Source organism: Leptodactylus fuscus, chromosome 1 (genome assembly GCF_031893055.1).
Source record: "Leptodactylus fuscus isolate aLepFus1 chromosome 1, aLepFus1.hap2, whole genome shotgun sequence".
Classification (NCBI taxonomy): domain Eukaryota; kingdom Metazoa; phylum Chordata; class Amphibia; order Anura; family Leptodactylidae; genus Leptodactylus; species Leptodactylus fuscus.
In genome coordinates, this window is record NC_134265.1 from 342457039 (window position 1) to 342473389 (window position 16351).

General features: G+C 46.3%; 1 protein-coding gene across 1 annotated transcript in view; it reads right to left on the reverse strand.

Annotated features, from left to right (window-relative positions):
* CNGA1 (cyclic nucleotide gated channel subunit alpha 1) overlaps positions 1–10347 on the reverse strand; it is a 28903-nt gene extending 18556 nt beyond the window's left edge. Inside the window, exon 1 of the mRNA XM_075261426.1 lies at positions 10082–10347. The gene's annotated coding sequence lies outside the window, so the exon portion shown is untranslated. The remainder of the gene's footprint in view (positions 1–10081) is intronic.
* Between the last annotated feature and the right edge of the window lie 6004 nt (positions 10348–16351).

The following is a 16351-nucleotide window of genomic DNA, read 5'->3' on the forward strand; positions in this document are numbered from 1 at the left end:
GGGGATATAGGAGCTACACATTACCTCTACATGTCTGGCAACTAGGGTTGAGCAATCGTGTTCAGAAAAGATGAGATTCCGATCGGCGATCGAGAAAATTTCACGATCGCAATCAGAATTCTGAACACAATCTTTTTAGGTGGGATCGAGATCGGTGATTATTTCCCACAATGCTTTGCTACTGGCCAAGCATTGTGGGAAAAGCTAACAATGTTAGCCTTCACACTGAGTATACGCTCTGCTCATTCTGAGCGGAGTGTATACTCAGTGTGAAGGTTCCGCTGCGGCTCCATAGGAATGAATGGAAGCAGCCGGCACACAGCCTTAACCCCCAGCACCCTGGCTGCGTCCATTCATTCTAATTGGAGACTAGCTAACATCTCTGGTAGCTACTTACCTGCAGAGATGGCTGGTCCGGTGCCCGGTGTTCTCGTTCTTCTTCGCCTCGCTGCCCCTGCCTCCCAGGTTAGTGTTAACCCCTTAGCGACCCTTGACGTAACTGTACGTCATGGGTCGCATGGGGATGTATGGAGCGAGCTCACACGCTGAGCTCGCTCCATACACGGCAGATGCCGGCTGTATCATACAGCCAGAACCTGCCAATAACAGCAGCGGTCGGTGCCCGAGCCGATCGCTGCTGTTAACCCTTTACACACTGCGGTCAAACGTGACCGCAGTGTGTAAACGGCGCCGGCGGCATGGGCGCCGCCATGTTTCGCCGATCGCCGCCCTCCTGAACGTCACAAGAGGGCGGTGATCGGTTGCTATGACAGCCGGAAGCCTATTGAAGGCTTCCAGGCTTGTCTCTGCACTAGATCTATTAGACGATGCCAGAGGCATCGTCTAATAGAAGTGCTGGGATTCTGCTATTCACTGCAGTACTGTAGTATTGCAGTGAATAGTATGAGCGATCAGACTCCCTAGGTTTCAAGGTACCTAAGGGGTCTGATCATAAATGTAACAGAAGAAAAAAAAAGTTTTTAAAAGTATTAAAAAAATAAAAAAAATATAAAAGTTCAAATCACCCCCCTTTCCCTAGATCAGCTATAAAAGTAATTAAAGAACATTAAACATAAACATATTAGGTATCCCTGCGCTCCAAAATGCCTGAACTATTAGAATATTAAAACATTTATCCCGTACTGCGAACGGCGTAGCGGCAAAAAAAATAAAAACAGCCAAAAAGCGTTTTTTTCAACACTTTGCCTCCTATAAAAAATTGAATAAAAAGTGATCAAACCATCGGATCTTTCCCCAAATGGTATCAATAGAAACGTCATCTTGTCCCGCATAAAAAGACACCACAACCAGCTCCATACATGGAAATATGAAAAAGTTACAGGTGTTAGAACATGATGACACAAATTTTTTTTTCTATTTTGCAAAGTTTATCATTTTTTTAAAAGTATCAAAAAATTTCAAATACTATATAAATTTGGTATCACCGCGTTTGTACTGACACGTAGAACACAGGTAACATGTCATTTGTACCAAACAGTGAATGCTGTAAAAATTAAACCCATAAGAAAATGGCGCAAATGCATTTTTTCTCCAATTGCGCCTCATTCTGAATTTTTTTCCAGCTTCCCAGTACATTGCACAGCATATTGAATGGTGCCATTACAAAGTACAATTTGTCCCGCAAACAATAAGCTATCATGTGACTCTGTGAACTGAAAAATGAAAAAGTTATGGCTCTTGAAATGTGAGGAGGGAAAAACGAAAATGCGAAACCAAAAAATGGCCTGGTCCTTAAGGGGTTAAAGAGCTAGGAAGAAGGTGGGGCTTGTGATGTCTCCCCTCCCAGTACCCACCCACACTCTCCTAACCTGGGAGGCAGCGAGGTGAAGAAGAACGAGAACACCGGGCACCGGACCAGCCATCTCTGCAGGTAAGTGGACACCAGGGGGGACTAAGTAGCCAGAGGATTAAAAAAAAAAATCCTCTGGCTACTTAGTGATTAAAAAAATCACTACACAGCGTGGATTCTAACAATTAAAGCGTTCAATTGTTAGATTCCATGCTGTATAGTGAATAGGATTGTTTTTAAAATCTGATCTCCGATTAGTAAAAAAATCCCATTGACTTGCATTGGGATTGGAATTGGGATCGAGATCGGGTTCGAATGAAAAATGATCGGAAATCGGATTTCAAAATCAATCCTGAAAAGTCAAGATCGGCTCAACCCTAGTGGCAACCGTTACACATGTTCATTTTTGATAAACTACATAATGTCACCATACAGTATTGATGGCCACAACAAATATATTGTAATAACTGTGCATACAGATTTTTCTCAAAATCATCCGCTCATTTTAATACTGGGAAAAAACATGATACAGGATCCAGCGATAGGGCATAAATTCTCTTACACTCCTAAATCTAAAATTGTGGCTATAACAAGCAAAGTGTGGCTGAACAATGACATTATGTTATTATGATTTACGTCCTTTTCTCCTAATATTGCATTCCATGTCTAAGCTGAAGCAACACAGATCTTATCTCTTTTCACATCCAAACCATGAAAAACGTAACCCCATGGTGCGCTATTGTCTAGTTTATTAAGGCACGGAACGCAATTTATGCCAACAAGCTCCAAGCTAAAATAACATGTTGCAACGTACCAGTGCAGACCATTCCACCCACCGCTTTGCTATGCCTATAACATTTTACGTTCAGTTGATACTGGTTTGGTTTAGAAGTTTAGTTTAGGATTAGAATTTGATCCTAAAGACCTCTCAGTCTGAGGCTATGGTTCTTCCTAGGTTCCTGGACTGCTCCCATGTCATATTTTATTCAGTAATAATAAATCTTTAGAATATTAGATTTTCAGTGCTGGGGCCCGCCCCCATCGGTGCCAGAGAACTAATTTGCATACCGGTAAAAACCGGTATTTCTAAGGAACGGCGCGGCTGAGATCACATCTAAAGGTAAGAGACGAATAGCCTTTCTAAAGGCTATTCCGACATGTGATCGCCAAAAAAATTCACTTCAATGGTAGAATCCCTTTAAGGCTGTATTTTATTTTGCTCATTTCGTGCCTGAAATTAAGTTTTATTTATTTGGTTGTTTTGGGGGTTTTTTTGGTTTTTTTTTTAACTATACCTGTTTTTGATGATTTCTTAGTTTTTTCTTCAAGTTTTTTTTTTCCTATAACACACCATCTGGGGAAAATATTTTGATATTTTGTAGTTCAGGCATTTCGAGATGCAGGGATGTCTATTGTGTTTATATATATTTACTTATCATCTTCTCCATAAACACATAAACATATTAGGCATGCCTGCATCTCAAAATGCCTGAACTACAAAATATCAAAATGTTTTTTCATCAACTTTTTAAAAATGTTTCTTTTATTTTTAATTTTTTTTATTTTGTTTTCAACATTGTTTTACTTTTATTTTAGACCCCCTAGGCTTACTAGTACAATATACTGCAATACTAAGAATGCATTGGAGTATATTGAGTTTTATTACAGTCTGCCTATGACAGCTTGTAATAGAACTATACTGCTGAAAGCCTGTAAGCCTTCAATAGACTTTCGGCTGTCATGTGAACAGATCGTTCTGTGGGATGGTGATTTTCACCAACATGGAGTCGCACATGTGCCGTCATACTTTATTGACTCTGGTCTCACCAATATGTAATGATGCTGGGACCTTACCAGCAAAGAAATACTACCATAGTGGCAACAATTGTCACTGTGCTGTACACACAATACCTTCATCAGTGGCAACCAAATACCACAATACATTACATATACAGTAGCTCCCACAGCAACACCAAACTCCACAGTGCAGCACAAAATACTTCTCCGAACATGCCAAGCATCTCAGTGCAGCACAACATCTCACCCCAGCAAATACCACTATGAAGGACAAAATTCATAGCAGGTACAGCCATCCCCTTTCCATCTTTAGCCCATTTGCAGCACTATTCTCCCCAAATAAAACCCTCCAAATTTGCCGCAGATCTATTCCCATTTCCTCACAACAGAGAGGAGATAAGAGAAGAGCCCCCTATCTCCATTATGTCTCTGCATTCAGATTACAGCATTGGACCTGCACACTCCAGTTATCTTATTCCTAGTGCAGGACCTGTAGTCTCCAGCTGTACTGTTCCCAGTGCAGGACCTGTAGTCTCCAGCTGTACTGTTCCCAGTGCAGGACCTGTACTCTCCAGCTGTACTGTTCCCAGTGCAGGACCTGTAGTCTCCAGCTGTACTGTTCCCAGTGCAGGACCTGTACTCTCCAGCTGTACTGTTCCCAGTGCAGGACCTGTAGTCTCCAGCTGTACTGTTCCCAGTGCAGGACCTGTAGTCTCCAGCTGTACTGTTCCCAGTGCAGGATCTGTAGTCTCCAGCTGTACTGTTCCCAGTGCAGGACCTGTAGTTCCCAGCTGTACTGTTCCGAGTGCAGGACCTGTACTCTCCAGCTGTACTGTTCCCAGTGCAGGACCTGTACTCTCCAGCTGTACTGTTCCCAGTGCAGGACCTGTAGTCTCCAGCTGTACTGTTCCCAGTGCAGGACCTGTACTCTCCAGCTGTACTGTTCCCAGTGCAGGACCTGTACTCTCCAGCTGTACTGTTCCCAGTGCAGGACCTGTACTCTCCAGCTGTACTGTTCCCAGTGCAGGACCTGTAGTCTCCAGCTGTACTGTTCCCAGTGCAGGACCTATAGTCTCCAGCTGTACTGTTCCCAGTGCAGGACCTGTGGTCTCCAGCTGTATTGTTCCCAGTGCAGGACCTGTAGTCTCCAGCTGTACTGTGCTCAGTGCAGGACCTGTAGTCTCCAGCTGTACTGTTCCCAGTGCAGGACCTGTAGTCTCCAGCTGTACTGTTCCCAGTGCAGGACCTTTAGTCTCCAGCTGTACTGTTCCCAGTGCAGGACCTGTACTCTCCAGCTGTACTGTTCCCAGTGCAGGACCTGTACTCTCCAGCTGTACTGTTCCCAGTGCAGGACCTGTAGTCTCCAGCTGTACTGTTCCCAGTGCAGGACCTGTACTCTCCAGCTGTACTGTTCCCAGTGCAGGACCTGTAGTCTCCAGCTGTACTGTTCCCAGTGCAGGACCTATAGTCTCCAGCTGTACTGTTCCCAGTGCAGGACCAGTAGTCTCCAGCTGTACTGTTCCCAGTGCAGGACCTGTGGTCTCCAGCTGTATTGTTCCCAGTGCAGGACCTGTGGTCTCCAGCTGTACTGTGCTCAGTGCAGGACCTGTAGTCTCCAGCTGTACTGTTCCCAGTGCAGGACCTGTAGTCTCCAGCTGTACTGTTCCCAGTGCAGGACCTGTAGTCTCCAGCTGTACTGTTCCCAGTGCAGGACCTGTGGTCTCCAGCTGTACTGTTCCCAGTGCAGGACCTGTGGTCTCCAGCTGTATTGTTCCCAGTGCAGGACCTGTGGTCTCCAGCTGTACTGTTCCCAGTGCAGGACCTGTGGTCTCCAGCTGTACTGTTCCCAGTGCAGGACCTGTACTCTCCAGCTGTACTGTTCCCAGTGCAGGACCTGTAGTCTCCAGCTGTACTGTTCCCAGTGCAGGACCTGTAGTCTCCAGCTGTACTGTTCCCAGTGCAGGACCTGTAGTCTCCAGCTGTACTGTTCCCAGTGCAGGACCTGTAGTCTCCAGCTGTACTGTGCCCAGTGCAGGACCTGTAGTCTCCAGCTGTACTGTTCCCAGTGCAGGACCTGTAGTCTCCAGCTGTACTGTTCCCAGTGCAGGACCTATAGTCTCCAGCTGTACTGTTCCCAGTGCAGGACCAGTAGTCTCCAGCTGTACTGTTCCCAGTGCAGGACCTATAGTCTCCAGCTGTACTGTTCCCAGTGCAGGACCTGTAGTCTCCAGCTGTACTGTTCCCAGTGCAGGACCTATAGTCTCCAGCTGTACTGTTCCCAGTGCAGGACCCATACTCTCCAGCTGTACTGTTCCCAGTGCAGAACCTGTAGTCTCCAGCTGTACTGTTCCCAGTGCAGGACCAGTAGTCTCCAGCTGTACTGTTCCCAGTGCAGGACCTGTGGTCTCCAGCTGTACTGTTCCCAGTGCAGGACCTGTAGTCTCCAGCTGTACTGTGCCCAGTGCAGGACCTGTAGTCTCCAGCTGTACTGTTCCCAGTGCAGGACCTGTAGTCTCCAGCTGTACTGTTCCCAGTGCAGGACCTATAGTCTCCAGCTGTACTGTTCCCAGTGCAGGACCAGTAGTCTCCAGCTGTACTGTTCCCAGTGCAGGACCCATACTCTCCAGCTGTACTGTTCCCAGTGCAGAACCTGTAGTCTCCAGCTGTACTGTTCCCAGTGCAGGACCTATAGTCTCCAGCTGTACTGTGCTCAGTGCAGAACCTGTAGTCTCCAGCTGTACTGTTCCCAGTGCAGGACCTATAGTCTCCAGCTGTACTGTGCTCAGTGCAGAACCTGTAGTCTCCAGCTGTACTGTTCCCAGTGCAGGACCTGTGGTCTCCAGCTGTACTGTTCCCAGTGCAGGACCTGTAGTCTCCAGCTGTACTGTGCCCAGTGCAGGACCTGTAGTCTCCAGCTGTACTGTTCCCAGTGCAGGACCTGTAGTCTCCAGCTGTACTGTTCCCAGTGCAGGACCTATAGTCTCCAGCTGTACTGTTCCCAGTGCAGGACCAGTAGTCTCCAGCTGTACTGTTCCCAGTGCAGGACCCATACTCTCCAGCTGTACTGTTCCCAGTGCAGAACCTGTAGTCTCCAGCTGTACTGTTCCCAGTGCAGGACCTATAGTCTCCAGCTGTACTGTGCTCAGTGCAGGACCTGTAGTCTCCAGCTGGACTGTTCCCAGTGCAGGACCTGTAGACACTTCTCAAGACAGGTCCTTCAGCTCTTCTAGCCACAGAGCCTGCACTGATGCGGTAAGGCTGACATTATCAGTGTATTCTGTTTTAGAGTCCCTGGCAGAGCACTGCACCTCACCAGTGAAGCCCGACTCACAGTCTGGGAAGCATTTTGCTGGTGTTGCATATATATAAAAAATACTAAATCAGGAACAGGGCCCTCAGATACCATGTGCTATGTATAATACTGATGTCTAGTTATCCAGTAGAAAGGATAATGAGCCCACTCAGGCTTCAGGGCCTGGTAGTAATTGCTACCTTGGCACCTCCTATAGCTATATCCTGACCCATCAAACATCTTTGGGAGTGCTGTTTGCAAACAAGACCTTGTCCTCCCACATCAATGCCTGACCTCACAAATGCTCGTTTCACTAAAAGGGGAACAAATTCTCACAGAAATACTCTGAAATCTTGTGCAAAACCTTCTAATAGGGTCCAGTTTCTTCTAAATGCCTATGGTTTTGGAATAGGAAGTTCCACAAGCTCACATACAGTAGGTGTAATGGCTCTTCTGGCCATAAAATGTAAATATAATATCTTTCTATAATCTTTGGTCACATGACTCCGACCAGCTCATTTCCCACCTTCCCCCATTCTGTTGGGATTTTGGACATGGCTGTGGCCAGGTATATTGGTTTTTTTGTGGTTAGAAGTTTTGTATTAGTTTAGTTGGGCCTACTATACGGGTTGTATTGTATAGCGTTCTTTTGTTAGTGAGCAGCCGGCAGTGAGGAAGCCCAGGAGGGATATTAGGACATGCCCCCCGAAAAGTGAATTGTCTGGGAATGGGCTTCCCTTGTCAGCTGATGCACATATTTCTTAATGTTAATGTTGGACTGTTAATACTGTTATGGCTTTGTTTTTAACCATCAAAAGTGACTCCTGTGGCTTATTTGTTCACGACTATATGTATATGGTTCACGTGAATATATAGACTTAGGAGCAGAGCTACTTTAGCCATAGAGCCAATGGCTGCCCCAACTCCCACTCTTCTGTTTGTAGATGAATGGAAGAAAATGGTGAAGTAGGGGTCGGGTTAGGTATGATTTCTAAGTGATGGGGGGGGGGCACTTATGAAACCTTTGCACCCACCAATGTATTAAAACAGCCTTGCTTAGGAGAAGCTAATAATTCTGTATTTCTTACATAATGTAAATATTCGATCATTTATATATCATATTACAAAGATATTAGAATATTTTTCATATCCTTTCAATTTTGGAAGAAAAACTATAGGTAAAGGTTTTCCTGCTTAGTGTTTGATATGTCTATACAAAAATTTTCAACTGTGGCTCTCAAGGTAAAGTCCACTGATTTTGGAGTGACTTGCTGACCATGTAATGAACCAAGTATATGAAGTGTTGATGTGCTGAAATGGGATAACCTTTCTCCTAATATCCTATTAATATTATAAATGTGAAAGTTTTTGTGTTTGGATATTTGTGGGTTTGTGTGTTTTGATGTTTGTTCCTCAATCACAGCGGAACGGCTGAATAGATTTCCTAGAAATTTCACACACCCCTACATATTGGCCAGGAAGGAAAAATAGGCTACTTTAAAAGTGTGTCACTCACCCCAAAATGCCACTGCGACCCTCCAAAGTTGTCTCTTACTCCGCTGTCGGCCCAGCCATGATGTCAGCGCAGGTAGTTACACGCCACTCCTATTGGTGCATGGCGGTGTGTGGGCAGGATAGGGAGCCAGCACAGCGGCCCATAGGTTGGCGAAGAATTGTGGGCGTGGCCAACACATTGCCTCAGACCGGCGTAGCATGCAGCAGCGCAACCGGCCCGAACAAGCCCAGCCGCACCTACCCGCGAACTATGCGACCGGGAACACACACAGCACGGAAAGGACCGCACATGCTCACTGAAGCTGCGGCCACGAGACACATACCTCCCCAGCATCCACATGGTGAGTGCTGCGGGAACAGGGATCGGCGGGTTGCTTAAGAGAGGAGAGGGGTAGGGGTGGGCACAGGTGATGGGTAGGGGCCGGGGGGGGGGGGGTGCTGGTTTCGGGGAGGTGCTTGTGGTAGGGGTTAGGCATGAGAGGGCAGAAGGTAAGTAGGGGGGAGGGAGTCCCGATTGCACATGTGGAAAGGGGTTGGAGGGTAACCAGGGTCACGGGTGGGTGGTGATGGGGGGAAGAGGTAGATGTAGGAGGTGACCGTAATCTCTAAAGGGGGGAGGAGGGGCTGGGGACACGGGTGGGGGGTAAGGGGAGAGCCAGAGCGCGGGTGGGGGGAAAGGGGAGGGCCAGATGTGCAGCAGGGGGGCCATGGGGTCCCAGCCCACGATGCTGTGGGAGGGGCCCGCATCGGCTGCAAGGAAAGGGCCGTGGAGGGCTACGTGCTGCGCTGCAGGTGGTTCGCGCGAGGGTGAGGGGACACTGGACGAAGTCGCGGGTTATAGCTGATAGGGTATAAAGATATTAACACTTCCCCAAAGAATTATGGCCATCAAGAGGTCATGTGTCAGAGACATAGATACTAGGGCTCTACAGCTATGGGGTCCCAGGACTACCTTAAAAACTTATTGTGTTTAATGCTGTCTGTTAGATCAACGTATGGAACTACAGTCCAGTCATCAATGTCTTACAACTACTGCCAGTTTGGCAGGATATTCTGGAGATTCATAAATGTGGTGGTCCATGGCTAGCACCATGCAGTTATTAAAGAGGACCTTTCACTACTTCCAACAATCTTCAATTAACATATTGGATGCTGAAACTAACAGAAATGGTTGCTCAGGAATGGTGGGGGCTACAGAAAAGTTACAACAGCACCAGAATCGGTGAAGTGGCACCAATTTAGCAAGTTATGTCTGTGAAGAGACGCAAATAACATGTAGTGCCTGTTTAGTAATGTTTAATAGGAAAATCTAACATTAGGGATTATATATATACATATATAAATTAATTATTATTATTATTATATATATATATATATATATATATATATATATAAATAATAAATAAAATACATATAATTAACAATAATTAATTATATATATATATATATATATATATATATATATATGATTATTTGCATATATAATAAATAAAATAAATATAATAATTATTAAATATAATTATTAAATATAATAATAAATAAATTAAAATAAATAAATAATATAATAAAAATATAATAATTATTATTATTATTATCATTAATACATTACATATACATGACATTTATTATAGAGGCTATCAGTAAAGGTCTAGCAGTAGGTCACTCACCTCCTTAATGTCCTATAATCCTTTACAGAATCCTTCCACAATTCTCAGCCTGCATATCCAGTGTGATATAATTTTTCCACCAACAGGTTCCAACCATAGCCAAAAGTTACGCAATGGTACAGACCCATATAATACCTAGAAGAGGAAAAATTCCTCCATGTGAGTGTTGAAGAAGAATTTTCGTGACGCGACACCAGGTTTCATTTAGGATTTGGAGATTGCGATGGCTAGCACAGATAGAATCACCATTATCCTTTCACCTGAGAAGAGGCTTATGGGGCTCATGAATATGCAAGAGGAAGCGTCTACTAATAGGCCTGGACTGCTGTCTTCTCTGACATTCTCCTAAGGACTCGCTTCTGTTTGAGCGTCAATTCAATGAATGGGGTTGACTTTATTCCTATATAGAACTATGTTATTATTCAGAATATTGACTTGGAACCGATAGATTTTTAACTTGCATTTTCAATATTACTGTATGTATATAGCATGCATGTGTTACGATACATAATTATTGCTAATAGAACATAGTAAGAGATACAAATTGATACAAATAACAAATGAATCCTGTACAATAAACAAGTTATGTAACCAGCACCCGGTAATAATTGTATTACTATGTCAATCTATGCAGTAACAATTGGCACACGTCATGTGATCATTAGATACATATCTAATGTGTTATCTGGACTTATATCACTAATGGTACAAACTTTATGTCAGCTGGTAACCTTGGCTGACAGGAATTGCACTAACTTTGGATTATACTTACACCAGGACAATAATCTGTTCCTTTATCTTGCTTGCTCAGCTCTCTTTAATGCTATTTAATCCTATTAGTTGTATCTCTATAAATTTACATAAACATGACATTGAGTACTGTACGCTGAACATGGACCAGATATATAATAGATGCAAAAGACAATAAAAAATATTAAAAATGCATACCAGAATGACTAAGTGGGCCAAATGTATTAATGGGATTCTGTTTAAAAAGAATCAATTTTCATATTGTAAGGGTCCTATTAGTGGGTGATAGGGGGGGCAGGGGAGGGTCCATGGTTGGGAGTCACTGGGCTCAGGGTTATGCCAGCACTATGGACTTGCTCATTGACTCTGCAAGGAAACATTAAGGTTAAGGCTACACAGCGACATTGGTCGGGCAACATAAAATTGCACTGAAGTTGTAATTGCACGAATAGAACCTATTTATTTCTATGTTGTCGCACGCCGTAAATTGAGAGTTTCTCACTAAAATCCAACCTTGTCCATCTTGATGTCACATGCAGCACCGCTCCCATAGACAGCAATTGTGTCGCATGCAACAGCAAGTCGTGTTCAATTATAATTGTTGTCTTTGTCATTTTGCATAGTGTCCGCCCAAAAACTTGCAGAGAGAAAAGTTAGCATTTTTCAAGCGGAATGGAGGAAAGAATCCCCGAACAGAAATCAATCACAGTTGTGAACCTAACCTAAAAGATATTTTACAGAAAACAAGCAATCACAGATGTATGCATGTCACAGCAAATTCACATTGTGATCCAGGGAGAGGTAAGTAAGATTGTTTTTTTTTATGTTTGAATCCTCCCCTGGGTCTCTGATCATTATACCCATTATAGATTATACCCCAGAGTATAATAATTGTTCATGGGTGATCCACAATAGAGCATAACACTGTGTGAAAGGGCCACTATCTGGGATAATACTGTGTGCAGGGGCCACTATGGGGGATAATACTGTGTGCAGGGGCCACTATGGGGGATAATACTGTGTGCAGGGGCCACTATGGGGGATAATACTGTGTGCAGGGGCCACTATTGGGGATAATACTGTGTGCAGGGGCCACTATGGGGGATAATACTGTGTGCAGGGGCCACTATGGGGTATAATACTGTGTGCAGGGGCCACTATTGGGGATAATACTGTGTGCAGGGGCCACTATGGGGGATAATACTGTGTGGAGGGGCCACTATGGGGCCAGCGCCGCACCTCCCATGAGGCGACCTGAAGCAAGCGCTTCAGGCGGCGCTATGTCAGGACCCCAGGGAGGGCGGCATTTTTGATTACCTAAGCCAGTCCAGGACAAGCTGTCCTGGACTGGCTTAGCACCGAGCGGTGGTTTGGGGAGGCCACTGGAGCAGCGTTGCTCCAGCAGCCTCCCCTCACGCTCAGGCAGAAAGCAGGTAATCTCCGTGCCTGCTCTCTGCCTGCTCTCTGCGCGAAGCCCCACCCCCTTCGCTCTGCCACGCCCCCTTCGCTCCGCCCCCTCCTCCGGGGGGGGGGCTTTCTGTAGTTCGCCTCGGGCGACAAAAGGGGTGGGTTCACTCCTGTATGGGGGATAATACTGTGTGCAGGGGCCACTATGGGGGATAATACTGTGTGCAGGGTCCACTAAGGGACATAATACTGTGTGCAGGGGCCACTATAGGGGATAATAATGTGTGCAGGGGCCACTATGGGGGATAATACTGTGTGCAGGGGCCACTATGGGGGATAATACTCTGTGCAGGGGCCACTATGGGACATAATACTGTGTGCAGGGGCCACTATGGGACATAATACTGTGTGCAGGGGCCACTATGGGGCATCATACTGTGCGCAGGGGCCACTATGGAGCATCATACTGTGCGCAGGGGCTACTATGGGGGATAATACTGTGTGCAGGGGCCACTATGGGACATAATACTGTGTGCAGGGGCCACTATGGGACATAATACTGTGTGCAGGGGCCACTATGGGGGATAATACTGTGTGCAGGGGCCACTATGGGGCATCATACTGTGCGCAGGGGCCACTATGGGGGATAATACTGTGTTCAGGGGCCACTATGAAGAATAATACTGTGTGCAGGGGCCACTATGGGGGATAAAATTGTGTGCAGGGGCCACTATGGGGGATAATACTGTGTGCAGGGGACACTATGGGGGATAATACTGTGTGCAGGGGCCACTATGGGGGATAATTCTGTGTGCAGGGGCCACTATGGGGGATAATTCTGTGTGCAGGGGCCACTATGGGGCATAATAGAACGCGCAGGAATGCGTAGGAGGGGGTCAGTCGAGATCTTTGGCGTCAGTGTTGGTCGGGGGGGGGGGGGGGCATGTCAAAAGTTCGCCATGGGGCTCCACAATTCCTAGTTACGCCACTGCTCCTACGGTTTAGTTTTTCTTACTGTGTAATTTTATCAGTACTAGAAGTCTATGAACTGTGCAGAATATGGCGACACTCTGTGTTATTACGGTTGTATGATGCAGACCTAGATATGGCTGTAAAGCTCCATTCTGCTGCCAATGTACATGTTATAATGCCAATAACAAGCAGAGTAGTGGTCAGGATGAAAACATTTCTATACAGGACCCCAAGTCTGCTAGAATTCTGATTTCTGTAGCACGGACAGCAGATGGCGCTTTACAATCATTTTCCCTTGTTGGTTGCAGTAATACTTTTAGTTCATGGCCTGTAACATCATCTAACATGATAACATTTTTATAGGCAGACGCACAAAACTGAGAGCCCCCGACCCAAACCTAGGGCCATATTTAGCTGATATTCATGAAGCTTACAACGTATCATATTTAACCCCTTACTGCCAGGCTCTTAAATTATCAGGCTAAAGTATACTTCCCAACCATCAGCAGGACAGTCCCAAATTTCCGATGCTTCCTGGGTGGCGGGCGGGATGTCTGGTTCACCAAAATGTGAACACATGGATAAACTGGTCATATATTAATGGTACATGGTGCCAAGGGGCAAAAAAAGTAGTCATTGTGATATTGTGTGGTGTCCCCATGTGCCCCATGACTTGCATACAATTATTAAGCAATATATATCAGTAATCTACAAATGTACTTTGTTACTGTAGCAATGATGAGAAGGAACAGGTTGTGCTGAGTCGCACCTTCTCTGATCGATCCAAGTGAGCAGGTCATATATTCATGTGATTTAGATTTCTCTTTTGGTCATTCACTTTGTTTTAATTGACTAAAACAAACTTCTATTTTTACTTCTAATTTTGACAGCATTCTTATGCTTGGTTCACATCTGCGTTTGGTAATCTGTTCAGGGAGTTCGCATGGGGACCCCCCGAACGCATACCTCCCAACTTTTGAATAACTGAAAGAGGGACAAAATGTGCGGCGCGGCAAATTTAGCCCCGCCCACTTTTGTGTTGACTCTGCCCATTTGTTAATTTTTCATGTGCCCGCACACAGTATAATCCTCCGACAGTCACCCGTAAATTATATGTCCACCCTCTATCTCTCCCCCAGTTTCATATACACCCTTCATCTGCCCCCAGTTTCATGTCCCCCTTCCATCTCTGCCCCCAGATTCATGTCCCCACATCTCTGCCCCCAGATTCATGTCCCCCCATCTCTGCCCTCAGATTCATGTCCCCCCTCCATCTCTGCCCCCAGATTCATGTCCCCCATCTCTGCCCTCAGATTCATGTCCCCCCTCCATCTCTGCCCCCAGATTCATGTCCCCACATCTCTGCCCCCAGATTCATGTCCCCCCATCTCTGCCCTCAGATTCATGTCCCCCCTCCATCTCTGCCCCCAGATTCATGTCCCTCCATCTCTGCCCCCAGATTCATGTCCCTCCATCTCTGCCCCCATATTCATGTCCCCCCTCCATCTCTGCCCCCAGATTCATGTCCCCCATCTCTGCCCCCAGATTCATGTCCCCCCATCTCTGCCCCCAGATTCATGTCCCCCCATCTCTTCCCCCAGATTCATGTCTCCACATCTCTTCCCCCAGATTCATGTCTCCACATCTCTGCCCCCAGATTCATGTCTCCACATCTCTGCCCCCAGATTCATGTCTCCACATCTCTATCCCCAGATTCATGTCCCCTCCATCTCTGCCCCCAGATTCATGTCCCCCCATCTCTTCCCCCAGATTCATGTCTCCACATCTCTGCCCCCAGATTCATGTCTCCACATCTCTGCCCCCAGATTCATGTCTCCACATCTCTATCCCCAGATTCATGTCCTCTCCATCTCTGCCCCCAGATTCATGTCCCCACATCTCTGCCCACAGTGTCATGCCGTCCCCTCCTTCATCTGCCGCCAGATTCACGTTCCACCTCCACATTAAACTTACCTTCTCCTCCGCTCCCTCGCCGCTCTCTGCCCGCCTCTCTCGCTGACACATGCAGCTGAAGGAAGGAGCTGACACAGGTCAGCTCCTCGCTTCGCCGCTGCGTGTCTCTCTCGCTGACACATATGCGGCTGAAGCGAGGAGCTGACCTGTGTCACATGTGTCACATGTCACATCGCGTCTGCAAACCAGGAGCCGGCGGCAGCGGCGAAGCGAGGAGCTGACACAGGTCAGCTCCTCGCTTCAGTCGCATATGTGTCAGCGAGAGTGACACGCAGCGGCGAAGCGAGGAGCTGACCTGTGTCAGGTCCTTCCTTCAGCTGCATGTGTCAGCGAGAGAGGCGCGCAGCGGCGAAGCGAGGAGCTGACCTGTGTCAGCTCCTTGCTTCAGCCGCATATGTGTTTAACTCAGATCTACGTCCAGGACGCAGATCTGAGTTGAAATCGGGACATACCTCCCTCAAACCGGGACCGCGGGACATGTCACCCAAATCGTGACTGTCCCGCGGAAATCGGGACGGTTGGGAGGTATGCGAACGGACCACCGAACCACCGAATTTGCAAGCGGTGAGCAGTGAAAGCACACAGATCCCCATAGACTATAATAGTGTCCGTGTGCTTGCCGCGCACTGCCCGCATATAACCTGCAATAGAAAATAATAAGTTCACACTTGCTTTAAGGCTCTTTTGTGAGTTGCACTACATATGAGTCACTGAACAGCCTGTGCACTCCTTATCCCGTCCATCCTCCATTCACTTTTATGCTTAGAACCAATCACCAGATTTGTTTGACTTCTATATAGAGTTGTATAGCGTAAATGCTATTATTCCTTATTATAATGACCCACAATAACCTTAGTGAATACATAATACACTTAATAGTACAATGCATGTGGAAGCCGGTCTGCCTGGTTTTTCAGACACTATTCATATGAGCCAGAAGCAATGTTTGCCCTGTGCATAGAACAGAGAAACAAACAGAAGTGATGCTGAGCATTTAGTAGCAGGCGCTCAGTCTTCAGTCACCCGGCCTGTGCCAGGGAAGTCTCCCTATCAATAGTGAAATTGTCAACTCAGACTTCCAGTAGTGACTGGGTGTAGCATACAACTGTGGTACCCTTCACCTTCTCTGCTCACTGGCTCTCAAGATGGCCACCTTACGCTGTACAG